The 20,223-nt window shown below is 38.4% G+C and overlaps 2 pseudogenes; both read left to right on the forward strand.

Annotated features, from left to right (window-relative positions):
* LOC135205579 (mucin-1-like) overlaps nt 1–985 on the forward strand; it is a 3,113-nt pseudogene extending 2,128 nt beyond the window's left edge.
* Nucleotides 986–10,131: 9,146 nt separating this feature from the next.
* LOC135205720 (uncharacterized) lies at nt 10,132–13,090 on the forward strand (annotated as a pseudogene).
* The last annotated feature ends 7,133 nt before the right edge of the window (nt 13,091–20,223 follow it).

Genomic DNA, 20,223 nt, shown 5'->3' on the forward strand with positions numbered 1-20,223 from the left:
CATCTCGTTCACCTTTTCGAAGAAGCTAATACCCGCAGTGAACTCAGACCAGATGGAAGTTATGCTTTTGCTTATGAAACGTCCAGCCACTCAAGGAAAGAAGCAGGTGACACCAACAACAATGTTGATGGAGATTTTGCCTTTGTTGCTGATGATGGTCAACGACGACAGATCCAATATCAAGCTGGATCTGACACTGGATTCATTGCTGAGGGATCCCACATTCCTGTAGGTCCTATTGTCCCTGGAGCACCTTCCGGTCAGCCTACAGGTAGGATTACTCCTGTAAAAGAAGTCCCTTTCATTGACCCGTTAGCTAATTCCAATGCTGATGCTTCCTATAACTTTGCCTTTGACTCTGAACAGTATTCAAGATCAGAGACGGCAGATGCTGATGGAAATGTTAGGGGAACCTACACTGTCGTAGATGATGACGGAACCAGACGCACTGTTCGCTTCCGTGCTGGAGAAGGTATTGGTTTCGAACCTCAGGAGGTGTCTTCCTCAAGGGGACCTCCCCCATCTCGAAAATCTCCCTCCTCTTCCTCTCCATCACACAGAGGAACAGTTGGCTCACCATCTTCCCCTGCAGGAGCATTTGCTGCTTCACCATCATCTCAAGTTGGAACGTTCTCTTCATCGTTACCTAGTGCCTCAACACGACCATCTTCCCCCTCACAGTATTCTGCTCCTTCTTCACAAAGACACAGTCCAGAAAACTTCAAACTCACTCAGTACGACGCCTCAAAGAACCCCAATAAATTTGGATACGTCTTAACTTTCAACTGATAATGGACTCAGGTGCACCTTTCTTACAAACAACTATGGGAATGTGATGTTAATAAACGGGATGAACCTTACTTAGTCATAGTTAATAATATTTTTATTATGAAACTAATGTATTATATTTTCTCACTATCACAGTATCTGCATTACCATGACAAGCAAAGCTTTGGCACATGTAAATAAAAACAATAAAAAGTGAGCAGAGTAAAACCCATCTTTATTCAACCTTCGTTTTACCTATGATTCCTACACATAGGACCAGACTCCCATAAATACCATGAATATAACTGACCATGACAAGCAAAATACAAAATAGTAAGACTGGAATAAATATAACACCTCATCAAAATAAGCAACAATGCTGATAAATTTGTCTCACAAAAAGGATACCACTGCAATTTAGTTATAAATTTACAGAAACTATCTGCTTCCTCTATCATGGCTAAATTCTATGTATAGGCAAACTAATTAATCTTCACTTGGTTGTAGATCAACAAAAAATTCAATAATTATTCCTAATTAATTATAATTTATTAATGAAAACAAATTCACACTGCCACAATCTGTCAAATTTTCCGTTGAACCTAACAACCAGATCGTATCCTCACTGGTTGCTGCCTAAACCTCTCATGTTATCTGTCTTGGTTTAAAAAATACAAGTGTCTTACTCAACTACAATAAGACTTCAGCTGAGGCCTACTATGAAACGTTTCAGATTAAACATACATACAAAAATCTCTCTCTCTCTCTCTCTCTCTCTCTCTCTCTCTCTCTCTAGTCTCTTCCTCTCTCTTCTCTCTCTCTCTCTTTCTCAGATCCTTGCCTTTGCTTACAGGATGTGAATTGTACTCGCTGACAGTAATTAGTTCACCAACAAAACCTACAGACGTAAAATGTAGTTAATCGACTGTGTTGAGTCACAACAAAGGTGTAACAAGCCATAGGGCTAGCAATCTCATCTTTTGAAAAACTTGTCGAGATCCGGAAGTTCAATCAAATCTGGTGCTCTTTCTAATAAATAAAAAAACAAAAAACAGAGAGAGAGAGAGAGAGAGAGAGAGAGAGAGAGAGAGAGAGAGAGAGAGAGAGAGAGACCTTACCTTACCTTACAGACCTTACATCTTGTTCGGGTTGCCCCAGGTCCCTCAGTGTGAGGCACCTCTAATGTCCACCAGAGAGTTGCTAGTACATCTTCCGGTATATTTTGCATCTTCCAATCTTGGATGGTCTGGGATGCAGCTGAGATATTTGTCGAGCTTATTCTTAAACACATCTACGCTCACTCCTGATATATTCCTCAGATGAGCTGGCAACGCATTGAATAGACGCTGCATTATCGATGCTGGTGCGTAGTGGATTAATGTCCTTTGTGCTTTTCTTATTTTTCCTGGTATAGTTTCCGGCACTATTAATCTACCTCTGCTTGCTCTTTCTGATATTTTTAGCTCCATGATGTTTTCGGCTATTCCTTCTATCTGTTTCCATGTCTGAATTATAATGTAGCGTTCTATTCTCCTTTCTAGACTATAAAATTTTAAGGTTTGTAGTCTTTCCCAGTAGTCAAGGTCCTTAACTTCTATTCTTGCTGTAAAGGACCTTTGTACACTCTCTATTTGTGCAATATCCTTTTGATAGTGTGGGTACCATATCATACTGCAATATTCAAGTGGACTACGAATATATGTTTTATAAAGCATAATATGTGTTCAGCTTTTCTTGTTTTGAAGTGCCGTAACAACATTCCCATTTTTGCTTTACCTTTAGCCAATAGAATTGCTATTTGATCATTGCATAACATATTCCTATTCATCATCACACCAAGGTCTTTAACTGCTTCCTTATTTGTGATTGTCTCATTATTATGCCCCCTATATGCATATAGCTTTCCTTCTCTGTCTCCATAATTTATTGATTCAAATTTATCAGAGTTAAATACCATCCTATTTTCCTCTGCCCAATCATACACTTTGTTATGGTCTCTTTGTAGCTCGTTCCTATCTTCATCACAAGTAGTTTCTCTACTTATTCTTGTGTCATCGGCGAAACTACTCACTACCGAGTCCTTAACATTACTGTCTATGTCCGCAATCATAATAACAAACAGTAATGCAGCTAACACCGTACCTTGTGGCACACCGGAAATTACCTTAGCTTCATCCGATTTCTCATCGTTTGCAATAACTATCTGTTTTCTGTTGTGTAAAAATTCTTTTAACCATCTTCCTACTTTATCCACTATATTATGTTTTCTAATTTTCTTTGCTAATATTTTATGGTATACCTTGTCAAAAGCTTTTGCAAACTCTAGATAAATCACATCTGTTTCATTTCCGCTTTTCATATTCTTGTATATGTTCTCATGGTGGACTAACAGTTGCGTTTGTGTACTTTTTCCAGGTACGAAACCATGTTGTCCTATATTAAACAGATTATTTTTTATTAAATGTTTCATAATATTTTTCTTCATTACCCTTTCATACACTTTCATAAAATGTGATGTTAGACTCACTGGCCTATAATTACTTGCCTCTAGTCTTGATCCACTTTTGAATGTAGGGGTAATATATGCTAATTTGTGCTCATCATAAATCATGCCTGTATCTACACTTTGTCTTAATAATATTGCAAGTGGCTTTGCAATAGAATGAACTACTTTCTTCAACAAAATAGCAGAAACACCACCAGGCCCTGCGGCAGCTCCATTTTTAATTTCATTAATAGCCTGCACAATATCAGCTTCATTATTATCTATGTCAGCTAAATATTCACTATTTTCGTCCCTTACTTCTATATCATTATCTTCATTATCAATTCTAGGGGTGAATTCTCTCTTATATCGTTCTGCCTATAGTTTGCATATTTCCTTTTTTTCATTTGTTAATCTCCCTTCAATTCTTTGGGGGACCTACTTCTATTCTTCTTTTATTCATCTTTTTCGCGTATGAGTATAATAGTTTCGGGTTTTGCTTGATATTTACTAGGGTATTTTCTTCCAAGTCCCGTTTTTCATTTTCTTTTGATTGTATAACCTTTTGTTCTGCATTTTCTATCTGACTTTTTAGTTCTATAACTTTTTCTTTTGCAAGACCTTTTTTCCACTTTCTGATTTTCTGGAACAAGATCCTTCTGTCTCTTGGTATGCATGACTGATGTTTACTTTTCTTCTTCTGTATATATTTATCCACTATTTCCTCTAATATTTTATATAATATCTCCGTATTTACCCTTATGTCGTCACTTACGAAAATGTTATCCCAATCTTTGTTTAATTCTTCATTTATTTCTGACCATTTTAAATTTTTACTGTAGAAGTTGTATTTTCCATATCCTTCCCACTTTTTCATTTCTTGCTTATCTCTGTTTTCACTTGCTTTGGAATGGACTGTTAATTCTATGACATTATGGTCTGAAATACTCGCATTATAAATTATTATTTCTTTAACATAATTCACCTCGTTCACAAATACTAGGTCTAAAGTATTTTCCTTTCTTGTTGGCAGGTGATTTATTTGTTGAATGTTGTATTCTAGTAGCATATCTAATAGCTTTTCGAATTGCCTCTTATCTTCTGCACTACTAATACTCTCTTTTTTATATGTATAAATACAACCACAATCTCCTATTCGTTCTTTCCAGTCTACGAAAGGAAAGTTGAAGTCTCCAGATAGGAGAATAGTCCAGTCCTTGTGATTTCTATATATATCATCCAATTTTTCTATTATTTAGTCAAACTCTTTAGTATTAGGGGTCTATATATTACTATGTTCATTAATGTTTCAGATTCAAATTCTACCGCTATTAGTTCACATTCTGAGTTACTATATTTCTCATATATTTTTTCTTGTTTTTTGTCTTTCCCATATATTACGGTTCCCCCTTGATTCCTATTTTTTCTATCTGATCTATAAGTTTGGATCCCTTTTATTTGATCATCATTCCCAGTCTCTTGGGAATACCAGGTTTCACTTACATTCATTATATCTATTTTCTTTTCAATTTGGGTTAGTTCTTCTAAGTGCTCTATTTTTCTTTTTGAGTTACTAGTAACTAAACCCTGTGCATTCATCACTATGATGGTTTGTGTGTTTTCTCCTTCATTTAATATGGGTAATAATAAGGATTTTCCCATGTCTCTTTCCTGTTCTGGTATGCTGGTTTTTTTTTTTCATTTCCAGGAATTCTGACATTAAAAAATCCAACTTTTCCATAATATTTGATCTTCCTTCATCATAGTTAGTTCATTGTGCTGAATTTTGGTGCAATCTGCCGTATCTGCAATATCCTCTTGCATCATAAATACAGTTCTTATCTCTTGAGTTGTATCTTGGAGCTGATGCTTGGAAATTTTTTGCAGACACTGCATATTGCAGTGATGGCTTGGTTTTTTCTTTTACCTGATAATCTTTGTTCCTCTCTTTATTTATTTCTTTCTTATTTTGGATTTTATTACTTGATTGATTATTTATTTGATTTTGATTCATGGCTACAGGGTGCATATATTTACATTTTTTGTCGAACTTACATCCTTTTCCTTCTTTTAGGTTTCTGCATATTTTTGGATGTAGATCTCTGCAATCATCCTGATAGCCATCTAGGTATGCACATTTACCATATATTTCATAGTTGTGACATACCTCAGGATGTTTGTAGTAACATCTTTCTCCAAATCTGCAATTCCCTCTTTTTAAAAGGTTGCAGACTTTGTCTTTCTTGTCTATTTTTTCCTCTCTCCCATCATTGTTCAAATCTGGGTAGAGCCTCTTCGGGATTTTCTTTTGTGTTGTCATATCGTTATTTATTTCTTCATATGTATGCTGCTTGATTGCCTCATATGCAGTATCAATGAGTATCTCTGCATCCATACTTTTATCTTGTTCTTTGTTTTCCTTATTTTTTCTGTCATTTCAGTTTTGTTTACTTCTCTTCCATTTTCCTCTTCTTCTTCCTCTTCCTCTTCCTCTTCTTCTTCATCCTCAACTATTTGTACATTCAGTCTTGATTTAATAACATTGTCTATCCATGATAGACATGTTGAGCAAAATATTCTGGTATCTTTTCTCACATCTTGCATTACCTCAGCACATTGCGGATGAGTCGGAATGTTGCATGCAGAACATTTTCTGATCAGGTTTTGTGGATTTACTATGCTATACCACACCTTACACAATTTGCATGCTTTTGGCATTCTTTTTTCTAATGCATCAATTAGGATATTCACAATGTTCACCTTATTCATTTTCTTTGTGGGAATATGTTGGTTTAAGTATATTTTCTTTATGAGACTCTTGACCACTTGGGTTTTATTTGGAACTTCTTCAATTGTTTACAAGATGTTTTCTGTTGATTTGTTCCAGTTTGAAGGATCATATCCTTCTAATATATCTATGAATGCTTTTGTATCTTTTTGGTTAGGACTGTTGTTGATCTCATATATCAGAAATGCCAGCTCCCTTCCTGCTACCTCATCATATTGCATATCTGCTAAACACGCTAAATTTCGCCATTTTTTGCCACAGTTAGAACTTACTGCCAACTTGATCTGATTAACAGTATTTCACTTGATAAACTAACTTAGTAGACACTTTATCCTACTTTTTTCACACGGATCTTATCACCGATAATTCACGAACACTTCTAGATACTTCTCAAATTCTAGAAGTAAGTTAAACGCGTGATATCTGTTGATTAATCAGACTGTGCGCGGGAACGTCTCACCAAGCAAAATTGCTACGAGAGAGAGAGAGAGAGAGAGAGAGAGAGAGAGAGAGAGAGAGAGAGAGACCGATTGATTGATTGTATTATAGTTCATAACATCTTTGGTTTTACAATTATCAGTTCAAAAGGAAATATAGGGCTGCCCACGTCAGAAGCAATCGCCAAATTTGACTCCACTGCTACCACAAAATCAAGGGGGGTCATTTGGGGGGTGGGGGGCCAACTGCCATCCCCAAGACTCAAGTTGCCCCCCAAGCCTCAACTTGCCCCCCGCCCAAATCTCAACTTGGCCCCTCTCACCCCTAAGCCCCAAAAAGTAACAGTATGTTTTCTTTTCGAATGTACAATCATAAATACATGAAATTTCTCGAAATATTACGTTTCTTGATCCTTGTCTGTCTACTATAATAGCTACCAGTGATGATGAGATAAACAAACAGTAGTGGGAGTATGTAATTTTGATGAAATACCTTGCACATGTGTTTTCAAAAACATATATAATTGCTCAAAGTAAAAAAAAACAGCTGAATAGGCTCGCTTCGCTTGCCAAACCGTCTTTGTCTCACCTCCCCCCACCCCCTCAACAAAAATCTGAAATGACGCCAATGCACAAAATACAAACAAAAATAAAAATCAAAGATAAAAGTAATATTTTAAAATAAAAATGAGTGAAAGACTTATTAGAAATGATCTGAAATCGTGACTATCAACTCAATGACGCCGATATTTACAAAAAAAAAACCTACAAATATACATTCAATATACAACCATAAAGACCTCATTATAAAGACAGAAACAAGATAATTATTATGATATTTCTTCCAGCTCCTGAGATAGAGCTAAAAATGCCCCTGGCGTCATAAGCAACATCCTGCCACTAGACCCTACCTAAGATCAACCCCCCTCCCCCCCATCCACACCACGATCCTCGGAGGGCCACCGATTCCTCAGACCCCCAAGACCGGAGAATCCAGCTAACAAATGCCTCACTGCAAACGGATCCAAGAGATCTTCTCTAAAAGGCTGCTGGAATAGAACATATATACACACGTTAGGTCAAAGAAGAAGTGTTGGGACCTATGAGGCCATTCGAAGCTGAAACAGAAGCTTACAGAAAAAGATCTCAAAGGCGTAACAGGAGGCAAACCTCACAGTTCCTCTATGACGCAATTCTTCAATGAGGTTGGAAGGTAAGATGGAATAAAAAGAATATGAACGGAAGCACAGTAAAGGCAATGGAAGGGGCTGCATGTAAGGGCCTATGGGACGCTGCAGGGAACCTTAAGTAATGCCTGCAGTGCACCGCGTGAGGTGCACTGACGGCACTACCTCCCATGAAGCAACAAGACTGGTGTTGGTTATTTTCATCATATTTTTATGGATTAAGGTAGCGAGTCCTCTGCGTTCATCGGTCCTCATTACGACCCACTCCCCAATCCTCCTGGGAATATTTCCATACTTCTAAAAGAGAGGAGGAAATGGATTGTTCATTTGGTTTCTTCGTATTTTTGTCGTTTGTTCGAACTTATCAGGTTCCAACGGTCTTGGCTCCTGCCTCGCACTGAAGCTGTAATTTGGGGGGAAAAGTTTAAAACAAAATTGGACTTCTCCTTGGAAGTAGTTCAGCTGATGCCTGTTTTTGCTATACTCTCAGCCTCTCCACACCCTCATATCAAACGGTTGAATGTTGAAAACACCAAGTGCTTGCAGAACAGTTCTGCCGTCACAGGGAAAGAGTGAAATCCCCTTTAACATTAGCTTCTATTTTTCTTTTTTCAATAGGGCTGTTCCCAATATAACCCAACACGACTCCGACGTCTAAACTGAGGATTCCTGAGGATCACGCCTTCAATCAAAACACGTTGCTGTCAATTCCAAATTCGAGGCCAGCATCAGATTCAGAGCCTTTGCGAAGATGAGACAGAACCACGATGTTCCTCAGCACGAGACGAAAAATTAAATGTGAGTCAGACTCCGTTACGTTACCTTTAAAACCTTCAGAGTATTTGCAACAATCTAATCATGGCAAATTCCACGAGAGTTATTGATGTCTTATTGATATCTCCGATGGAAGAACTTCATTTCATTTAAGTTTCATCAACTGTGGCATCGTGAATCCCTAAAGATGGGAGGGAAATGAAAAAGTACAAAGGGAAAAGAAAAAATAAATGAAAAATGGAAAAAAAACTAAAAGAAGAACTCGGGCAAACAGAGGACTCAAGATAAAATTACGACAGGAATGACTAAAGAAGGAAAGTCGACATAGGCAGAGATGTCCTCCCCAGTACTACGTACAGACCAGCCTCCGGAATTTCATGACCTCAGTGATGTACCTACTGTACACTTATCTCTTCCTGCAACTTCATGACCTCAGAGATGACGATCAGCTGATCGGACAATGATGAGGCTCGGCTTAAAATCTTTCTGACTGAAACAAAGGGACGTCTCCAGTCCAACAATACTATTTGGCTGTTGTGGGTTTTCATCCTCCATTGTCAGACTCATTGAGTTGAGAGAGAGAGAGAAGAGAGAGAGAGAGAGAGAGAGGTATCAAGGCTGATGGAATTAATCATTGGTAATGATAAATATCGCTTATAAAAAATATCAGTGAATATATATCAATGCTTCATGAAAAGAAAATAACCCCAACTTATTCACAATAAAATCAAAGCATTTTACCTTAAATGGAACATCAGACACATCGCTGAAACATCTGGCTCTTTAAACAGAACACAAAAATAAATAAAAATAAAAAAAAGAAGACTACTTTTTCCTACGCAATAGCATTGATTATACCAGAGAAAATAATACAACGTTATCTGTTTAATTACAAAAGCCAGCAAACAGAATCGTAACATCTCGACATGTCACGAGATGAAAGACAATCGGCAAATCTCTCCCCAACCCTCAATTCAAACTCTTACTTTCAGACTGCAACACTTTGATGCTCGACCCAAACACTGGAAATCTTCTATTCCATTTCTCAAAACTGGAAGACAATCATTCCAGTTCTGAATGTTTCAACTTTCCTTGTGGCTCTAAGATCTAGAAAGTTTCGCTTTCAACACGAGAAAGGGAACACTTCCATTCCTGGATCGACGTCTGGACTTGCCGTCGTCAAGTTCGGGGCCGGCCTCTCTCACCAGAAGACGCCTCGGTAAGATCTTTGGGAAATGCCATAATTGATTTAGGGGCAAACCTCGGACGAAACCACTGCAATTGTTTATTCGAAATTCTACGCAAATGAGGCTAAACGAGGATACTCCTGTGCTAATGATAACCAGCATCGTTATGATGTACATCGAGGGAAAGAATCTCACACAGGAAATGTAATTCAAAACTTCAAAAGAAAAAAAGAAAAAAAAAAGCAAAGACGGACGAGAGACAACGGAATAAGAAGCACAGGATCTGGTTCACTCAAGGGCGATCAGGCACAACTGTTTACATGCCACGACAGGCCACGAATTCAGATCTGGCAATGAGGGCACAGCCTGATGCCCTGGTTTCTGTCCTTCTTCCCACACCCGCCCCCCCCCCACCCCCGCCCCCACCCCGCCCCGACCACTCCCCCCTACTCTCGTTCCATCTCACGGCCTCCTCTGGGTATAAAAGGGCCTCAGCTCTTGCAAAGGCAGATCACTCACTCGTGGGACATCGGCGTCGCCTGAAGGAAACCCACCCTCCCAGCGATCTCCACAATGGCCTCCTGGATTAGCTTGGTAATGGCACTCAGTGATGTGTTGGAATCTCTCTCTCTCTCTCTCTCTCTCTCTCTCTCTCTCTCTCTCTCGTTCCTACGTCTACATACACGAAGGAAATAATGGCATTTCTAAGTCGCTTCTATCGCCCTTCAGGACTTTGTTCCCCAATATTTAGTGGAAAAAGCGAAAATATACACGAACTTCCTTTTGCTTCTTTGGATCGCTTTCTATTTCTTCATATTTATGGTAATCATGGAACTCTTTACCTATTGCTTTTTCTTAAGACATTCCTGCACTCATTCATACACAAGCTCCCATTTACAGGCAGAACGATAAACACGAACATTCATCCAGTGGACAGCAACTCGTGTATTTGAGAGTCGACTTGAATCCAAGGAATCATATCATTGGGCTGATTCCTTTGTCTCTCTGTGCAACTCGATCCCACATTATAATATTAGTGACTCTTATTCGAAAGATGGAATTTATACATACATAACCATAACCACACAGGATTTTTCAAACCCTTCCTCTTTCCATGAAGGTGAAAGCAAATCTTTACACTCATATCAAAATTCAAAGCATATAACTGATGTCATTATGATAATAACTTTCCATTTCTCTACTCTAATAACTTTCGAACATTCTCTTTCCGTTAAAAGATAACCTTGCATAGAGCACAGAATGGCCAATTTTCCAAATAGTAATATGAAAATTTATGGATTTCAGGTTGTGTTGTCTGTCTTCACAGTTAGCACTCTAAGTTTGCCTGGACCAGATGGAGCCTACAACATACCTCAAGTAGGAACCGGAAGGCGTTCCCAGTATTTTGTCCTTCACAGAGATGGTACTTATAAATATGGCCATGATACTGGTGAAGGAGCCTTCGAGAGTGCAAAGTCTACAAGGGTTGGACAGCAAGATGGAAGGTTTGGCTATGTTGACCCTGATGGCAATTCCGTGAATCTTCAATACACAGCTGGTGAGGCTGGTTTTGTCCCAACTGGAGCTCACCTCCCACAACCACATCCTGACTTCCATAAGGCCCATGCTGCTGCAAGGGCTCGTCCACCTTTCGTTGACCCTCTGGCCAACCCAAATGCTGATGCTTCTTATGGTTTCCAGTTTGCTGGAGAGGGACAAACAAGATCAGAGCAAAGTGATGCCACTGGAAATGTCCGAGGATCTTACTCCTACACAGACGATGATGGAATCACAAGAACCTACTCTTACACTGCAGGTCGTGGCACTGGCTTCGTTGTAGAAGGAAATGACCTTCCACTCTCGCCTCCAACTCCTGAATCTTCTTCATCTACTCCAGCAGCTACACGACAATCTTCTTCAGGTGCCAGATTTTCCTCAAGTAGCAGAGCAACAGGATCATTAGGATCTCCCTCATCCTTCTCCTCCTCCTCCTCCCCTGGTTACAGGCCACCTGCTGCTGGTTCTGCGCCATTTTCCTCTTCTGCTGTTGCAGTTAAGAGTGCAAGTGGAACCTTTTCCTCTTCACAAAGTGGGGCCTCTTCTTCACAAAGTTCAGCTAATAATGATGGCTCTTACTCTTTCTCCTTCAATGCAGGTGACCATTCTCGTTCAGAATCTGCTGATGCTGACCTTAATGTACAGGGACAGTTTTCTTTTGTTGCTGATGATGGTGTCAGAAGGAGGGTTGACTATCAAGCAGGAGCTAACAGAGGATTCACTGCATCTGGTGATCATCTCCCAACTGCCCCAACTTCAAACACACCTGCCTCCTCCCAGTCCTCTGGCTTCCGTGGTACTTCACGTCCATCAACTTACCGAGCCCCATCAGCTTCTCCTCAGGGTTCTGCCAGCACCACTTTCTCTAGCCAACGTCCATCTTCTCTCGCTGCTCCTCAAACCAAATACTCTTCTGGTGGCTCGTCCCTCCTCTCCTCTATCTCGTCACTTTCGAAGAAGCTAATACCCGCAGTGAACTCAGACCAGATGGAAGTTATGCTTTTGCATATGAAACGTCCACCCACTCTAGGAAAGAAGCAGGTAACACCAACAACAATGTTGATGGAGATTTTGCCTTTGTTGCTGATGATGGTCAACGACGACAGATCCAATATCAAGCTGGTTCTGACACTGGATTCATTGCTGAGGGATCCCACATTCCTGTAGGTCCTATTGTCCCTGGAGCACCTTCTGGTCAGCCTACAGGAAGGATTACTCCTGTAAAAGAAGTCCCTTTCATTGACCCGTTAGCTAATTCAATGCTGATGCTCCTATAACTTTGCCTTTGATTCTGAACAGTATTCAAGATCAGAGACAGCAGATGCTGATGGAAATGTTAGGGGAACCTACACTGTCGTAGATGATGACGGAACCAGACGCACCGTTCGCTTCCGTGCTGGAGAAGGTATTGGTTTCGAACCTCAGGAGGTGTCTTCCTCAAGGGGACCTCCCCCATCTCGAAAATCTCCCTCCTCTTCCTCTCCATCACACAGAGGAACAGTTGGCTCACAATCTTCCCCTGCAGGAGCATTTGCTGCTTCACCATCATCACAAGTTGGAACGTTCTCTTCATCGTCACCTAGTGCCTCAACACGACCATCTTCCCCCTCACAGTATTCTGCTCCTTCTTCACAAAGACACAGTCAGGAAAACTTCAAACTCACTCAGTACGACGCCTCAAAGAACCCCAATAAATTTGGATACGTCTTAACTTTCAACTGATAACTGACTCGGGTACACCTTTCTTACAAACAACTATGGGAGTGTGATGTTAATAAACGGGATGAACCTTAATTAGTCTTAGTTAATAATATTTTTATTAAGAAACTAATGTATTATATTTTCTCACTATCACAGTACCTGCATTACCATGACAAGCACATGTAAATAAAAACAATAAAAAGTGAGCAGAGTAAAACCCATCTTTATTCAACCTTCGTTTTACCCATGATTCCTACACATAGGACCAGACTCCCATAAATACCATGAATATAACTGACCATGACAAGCAAAATACAAAATAGTAAGACTGGAATAAATATAGCACCTCATCAAAACAAGCAACAATGCTGATAAATTTATCTCACAAAAAGGATACCACTGCAATTTAGTTATAAATTTACAGAAACTATCTGCTTCCTCTATCATGGCTCAATTCTATGTATAGGCAAACTAATTAACCTTCAATTGGTTGTGTATCAACAAAAAATTCAATAATTATACCTAATTAATTATAATTTATTAATGAAAACAATCTCACACAGCCACAATCTGTCAAACTTTCCGTTGAACCTAACAACCAGATCGTATCCTCACTGGTTGCTGCCTAAACCTCTCATGTTATCTGTCTTGGTTTAAAAAATACAAGTGTCTTACTGAACTACAATATGACTTCAGCTGAGGCCTACTATGAAACGTCTCAGATTAAACATACATACAAAAATCTCTCTCTCTCTCTCTCTCTCTCTCTCTCTCTCTCTCTCTCCTAACCAAAAAGATACAAAAGCAGTCATAGATATATTAGAAGGATATAATCCTTCAAACTGGAACAAATCTAATGAAAACATCTTGAAAATAATTGAAGAAGTTCCAAATAAAATCCAAGTGGTCAAGAGACTCATAAAGAAGATATACATAAACCAACATATTCCGACAAAGGAAATGAATAAGGTGAACATTGTGAATATCTTAATTGATGCATTAGGAAAAAGAATGCCAAAAGCATGCAAACTGTGTAAGGTGTGGTATAGCATAGTTAATCCACAAAACCTAATCAGAAAATGTGCTGCATGCAACATTCCGACCCACCACAATGTGCTGAGGTAATGCAAGATATGAGAAAAGATACCAGAATATTTTGCTCAACATGTCTATCATGGATAGACAATGTTATTAAATCAAGATTGAATGTACAAATAGTTGAGGATGAAGAAGAAGAGGAAGAGGAAGAGGAAGAAGAAGAAGCGAAAACGGAAGAGGAGGAAAACGGAAGAGAAGTAAACAAAACTGAAATGACAGAAAAAAATAAGGAAAACAAAGAAAAAGATAAAAGTATGGATGCAGAGATACTCATTGATACTACATATGAGGCAATAAATTACGATATGACAACACAAAAGAAAATCCCGAAGAGGCTCTACCCAGATCTACACAATGACGGGAAAGAGGAAAAAATAGACAAAAAAGACAAAGTCTGCAACCTTTTGAAAAGAGGGAATTGCAGATTTGGAGAAAGATGTTACTACAAACATCCTAAGGTATGTCACAACTATGAAATATATGATAAATGTGCATACCTAGATGGCTATGAGGATGATTGCAGAGATCTACATCCAAAAATATGCAAAAACCTAAAAGAAGGAAAAGGATGTAAGTTCGACAAAAAATGTAAATATATGCACCCTGTAGCCATGAATCATAATCAAATAAATAATCAATCAAGTAATAAAATCCAAAATAAGAAAGAAACAAATAAAGAGAGGAATAAAGAATATCAGGTAAAAGAAAAAAGCAAGCCATCAATGAGATATGCAGAGATGTCAGCAAAAAATTTCAAAGCATCAGCTCCAAGATTCTACTCAAGAGATAATAACTGTATTTATTATGCAAGAGGATATTGCAGAAACGGAGAAAATTGCAGATTCAGACACAAAATGAATAATTATGATGAAGGAAGATCAAATATTATGGAAAAGTTGGATTTTTTAATGTCAGAATTTCTGGAAATGAAAAAAAGAACAACATACCAACAGGAAAGAGACATGGGAAAATCCTTATTATTACCAATATTAAATGAAGGAGAAAACACGCAAACATTCATAGTGATGAATGCGCAGGGTTTAGTTACGAGTAACTCAAAAAGAAAAATAGAGTACTTAACTAACCCAAATTGAAAAGAAAATAGATATAATGAATATAAGTGAAACCTGGTATTCCCAAGAGACTGGGAATGATGATCAAATAAAAGGGTTCCAAACTTATAGATCAGATAGAAAAAATAAAAATCAAGGGGGAACCGCAATATATGGGAAAGACAAAAATCAAGGAAAAATATATGAGAAATATAGTAACTCAGAATGTGAACTAATAACGGTAGAATTTGAATCTGAAAAATTAATGAACATAGTAATATATAGACCCCCTAATACTAAAGAGTTTGACTTAATAATAGAAAAATTGGATGATATATGTAGAAATCACAAGGACTGGACTATTCTCCTATCTGGAGACTTCAACTTTCCTTTCGTAGACTGGAAAGAACGAATAGGAGATTGTGGTTGTACTTATACATATAAAAAAGAGAGTAATAGTAGTGCAGAAGATAAGAGGCAATTCGAAAAGCTATTAGATATGCTACTAGAATACAACATTCAACAAATAAATCACCTGCCAACAAGAAAGGAAAATACTTTAGACCTAGTATTTGTGAACGAGATGAATTACGTTAAAGAAATAATAATTTATAATGCGAGTATTTCAGACCATAATGTCATAGAATTAACAGTCCATTCCAAAGCAAGTGAAAACAGAGATAAGCAAGAAATGAAAAAGTGGGAAGGATATGGAAAATACAACTTCTACAGTAAAAATATAAAATGGTCAGAAATAAATGAAGAATTGAACAAAGATTGGGATAACATTTTCGTAAGTGATGACATAAGGGTAAATACGGAGATATTATATAAAATATTAGAGAAAATAGTGGATAAATATATACCAAAAAAGAAAAGTAAACATCAGTCATGCATACCAAGAGACAGAAGGATATTGTTCCAGAAAATCAGAAAGTGGAAAAAAGGTCTTGCAAAAGAAAAAATGTATGGAAAGTTATAGAACTAAAAAGTAAGATAGAAAATGCAGAACAAAAGATTATACAATTAAAAGAAAATGAAAAACGGGACTTGGAAGAAAAAACCCTAATAAATATCAAGCAAAACCCCAAACTATTATACTCATACGCGAAAAAGATGAATAAAAGAAGAATAGAAATAGGCCCTCTAAGAATGAAAAAAAGGAAATTTGCAACATATTGGCAGAACGATATAAGAGAGAATTCACCCCAAGAATAGATAATGAAGATAATGATATAGAAGTAAGGGATGAAAATAGTGAATATTTAGCTGACATAGATATTAATGAAGCTGATATTGTGCAGGCTATTAATGAAATTAAAAATGGAGCTGCAGCAGTGCTTGATGGAGTACCTGCTATTTTGTTAAAGAAAGTAGTTCATTCTATCGCAAAGCCACTTGCAATATTATTAAGACAAAGTGTAGATATAGGCAAGATTTATGATGAGCACAAATTAGCATATATTACCCCTACTTTCAAAAGTGGATCAAGACAAGAGGCAAGTAATTATAGGCCTGTGAGTCTAACATCACATATTATGACAGTGTATGAAAGGGTAATGACGAAAAATATTATGAAACATTTAATAAAAAATTATTTGTTCAACATAGGACAACATGGTTTCGTACCCAGAAAAAGTACACAAACCCAACTGTTAGTCCACCGTGAGAACATATTCAAAAATATGAAAAGCGGAAATGAAACAGATGTGGTTTATCTAGACTTTGCAAAAGCTTTTGACAAGGTAGATCATAATATATTAGCGAAGAAAATTAGAAAACACAATATCGTGGATAAAGTAGGAAGATGGTTAAAAGAATTTTTACACAACAGAAAACAGATAGTTATTGCAAACGATGAGAAATCGGATGAAGCCAAGGTAATATCCGGTGTGCCACAAGGTACGGTGTTAGCTGCAATACTGTTTGTTATTATGATTGAAGACATAGACAGTAATGTTAAGGATTCGGTAGTGAGTAGTTTCGCTGATGACACAAGAATAAGTAGAGAAATTACTTGTGATGAAGATAGGAACGCTCTACAAAGAGACCTTAACAAAGTACTATATGATTGGGCAGAGGTAAATAGGATGGTATTTAACTCTGATAAATTTGAATCAATAAATTATGGAGACAGAGAAGGAAAGCTATATGCATATAGGGGACCTAATAATGAGACAATCACAAATAAGGAAGCAGTTAAAGACCTTGGTGTGATGATGAATAGGAACATGTTATGCAATGATCAAATAGCAATTCTATTGGCAAAATGTAAAGCAAAAATGGGAATGTTGTTACGGCACTTCAAAACAAGAAAAGCTAAACACATGATTATGCTTTATAAAAACATATGTTCGTAGTCCACTTGAATATTGCAATATGATATGGTACCCACACTATCAAAAGGATATTGCACAAATAGAGAGTGTACAAAAGTCCTTTACAGCTAGAATAGAAGAAGTTAAGGACCTTGACTACTGGGAAAGACTACAATCCTTAAAATTATATAGTCTAGAAAGGAGAAGGGAACGCTACATGATAATTCAGGCATGGAAACAGATAGAAGGAATAGCAGAAAACATCATGGAACTAAAAATATCAGAAAGAGCAAGCAGAGGTAGATTAATAGTGCCCAAAACTATTTCAGGAAAAATAAGGAAAGCACAAAGGATATTAATCCACTACGCACCAGCATCGATAATGCAGCGTCTATTCAATGCGTTGCCAGCTCATCTGAGGAATAAATCAGGAGAAAGCGTAGATGTGTTTAAGAATAAGCTCGACAAATATCTAAACTGCATCCCAGACCATCCAAGATTGGAAGATGAAAAATATACCGGAAGATGTACTAGCAACTCTCTGGTAGACATTAGAGGTGCCTCACACTGAGGGACCTGGGGCAACCCGAACAAAATGTAAGGTCTGTAAGGTAAGGTCTCTCTCATCTGCCTTGCTTACAGGATGTGAATTGTACTCGCTGACAGTAATTAGTTCACCAACAAAACCTACAGACGTAAAATGTAGTTAATCGACTGTGTTGAGTCACAACAAAGGTGTAACAAGCCATAGGGCTAGCAATCTCATCTTTTGAAAAACTTGTCGAGATCCGGAAGTTCAATAAAATCTGGTGTTCTTTCTAATACAGAGAGAGAGAGAGAGAGAGAGAGAGAGAGAGAGAGAGACCGATTGATTGATTGTATTATAGTTCATAATATCTTTGCTTTTACAATTATCAGTTCAGAAGGAAATATAGGGCTGCCCACGTCAGAAGCAATCGCCAAATTTGACTCCACTGCTACCACAAAATCAAGGGGGGTCATTTGGGGGGTGGGGGGCCAACTGCCACCCCCCCTCCCAAGATTCAATGTTGCCCCCCCCCCAAACCTCAACTTGGCGGCCCCCCCCTCACCCCTAAGCCCCAAAAAGTAACAGTTTGTTTTCTTTTTGAATGTACAATCATAAATACATGAAATTTCTCGAAATATTACGTTTCTTGATCCTTGTCTGTCTACTATAATAGCCACCAGTGATGATGAGATAAACAAACAGTGGTGGGAGTATGTAATTTTGATGAAATACCTTGCACATGTGGTTTCAAAAACATATATAATTGCTCAAAGTAAAAAAAAACAGCTGATTAGGCTCGCTTCGCTTGCCAAAACGTCTTTGTCTCCCCCACCCCCTTTAACAAAAATCTGAAATGACGCCCATGCACAAAATACAAACAAAAATCAAAATCAAAGATAAAAGTAATATTTTAAAATAAAAATGAGTGAAAGACTTATAGGAAATGATCTGAAATCGTGACTATCAACTCAATGACGCCGATATTTACAAAAAAAAAAACCTACAAATATACATTCAATATACAACCATAAAGACCTCATTATAAAGACAGAAACAAGATGATTATTATGATATTTCTTCCAGCTCCTGAGATAGAGCTAAAAATGCCCCTGGCGTCATAAGCAACATCCTGCCACTGGACCCTACCTAAGATCAACCCCCCTCCCCCCCCACCATCCACACCACGATCCTCGGAGGGCCACCGATTCCTCAGAACCCCAAAGACCGGAGCATCCAGCTAACAAATGCCTCACTGCAAACGGATCCAGGAAATCTTCTCTAAAAGGCTGCTGGAATAGAACATATATACACACTTTAGGTCAAAGAACAAGTGTTGGGACCTATGAGGACATTCAAAGCTGAAACAGAAGCTTACAGAAAAAGATCTCAAAGGCGTAACAGGAGGCAAACCTCACAGTTCCTCTATGACGCAATTCTTCAATGAGGTTGGAAGGTAAGATGGAATATGAACGGAAGCACAGTAAAGGCAATGGAAGGGGCTGCATGTAAGGGCCTATGGGACGCTGCAGGGAACCTTAAGTAATGCCTGCAGTGCACCGCGTGAGGTGCACTGACGGCACTACCTCCCCACGAAGGCAACAAGACTGGTGGTTATTTTCATCATATTTTTATGGATTAAGGTAGCGAGTCCTCTGCGTAATCGGCCTCATACGACCCACTCCCATCTCCTGGAATATTTCCATACTTCTAAAGAGATATAAAGGATGTCATTCCTCTATTTTCGTTCTAAACTTATCAGTTTCCCAACGGTCTTGGCTCCTGCCCTCGAACTGAAGCTGTAATTTGGGGGGGGAAAGTTTAAAACAAAATTGGACTTCTCCTTGGAAGTAGTTCAGCTGCTGCCTGTTTTTGCTGTCCTCTCAGCCTCTCCACTGCCACGGACTCCCTCAAGTGCTAGCACCAACAAAATATTACTTTTCAAACTCATTAAAGGGATCCATTGTAAAATTCGTCATATCAAACGGTTGAATGTTGAAAACACCAAGTGCTTGCAGAACATTTCTGCCGTCACAGGGAAAGAGTGAAATCCCCCTTAACAATAGCTGCTCTTTCTTCAGTAGCTGTTCAAATAATCACACGACTCCGACGTCAAAAACCGAGGATTCCTGAGGATCGCCCCTTCAATAAAAACACGTTGCTGTCAACTCCAAATTCGAGGCCAGCATCAGATTCAGAGCCTCGGCGAAGATGAGACAGAATCACGATGTTCCTCAGCACGAGACGAAAAATGAAATGTGAGTCAGACTCCGTTACGTTGCCTTTAAAACCTTCAGAATATTCGCAAGAATCTGCTTATGGCAAATTCCACGAGAGTTATTGAT

Source organism: Macrobrachium nipponense, chromosome 24 (assembly GCF_015104395.2).
Source record: "Macrobrachium nipponense isolate FS-2020 chromosome 24, ASM1510439v2, whole genome shotgun sequence".
In the NCBI taxonomy this organism is placed as follows: Eukaryota; Metazoa; Arthropoda; class Malacostraca; order Decapoda; family Palaemonidae; genus Macrobrachium; species Macrobrachium nipponense.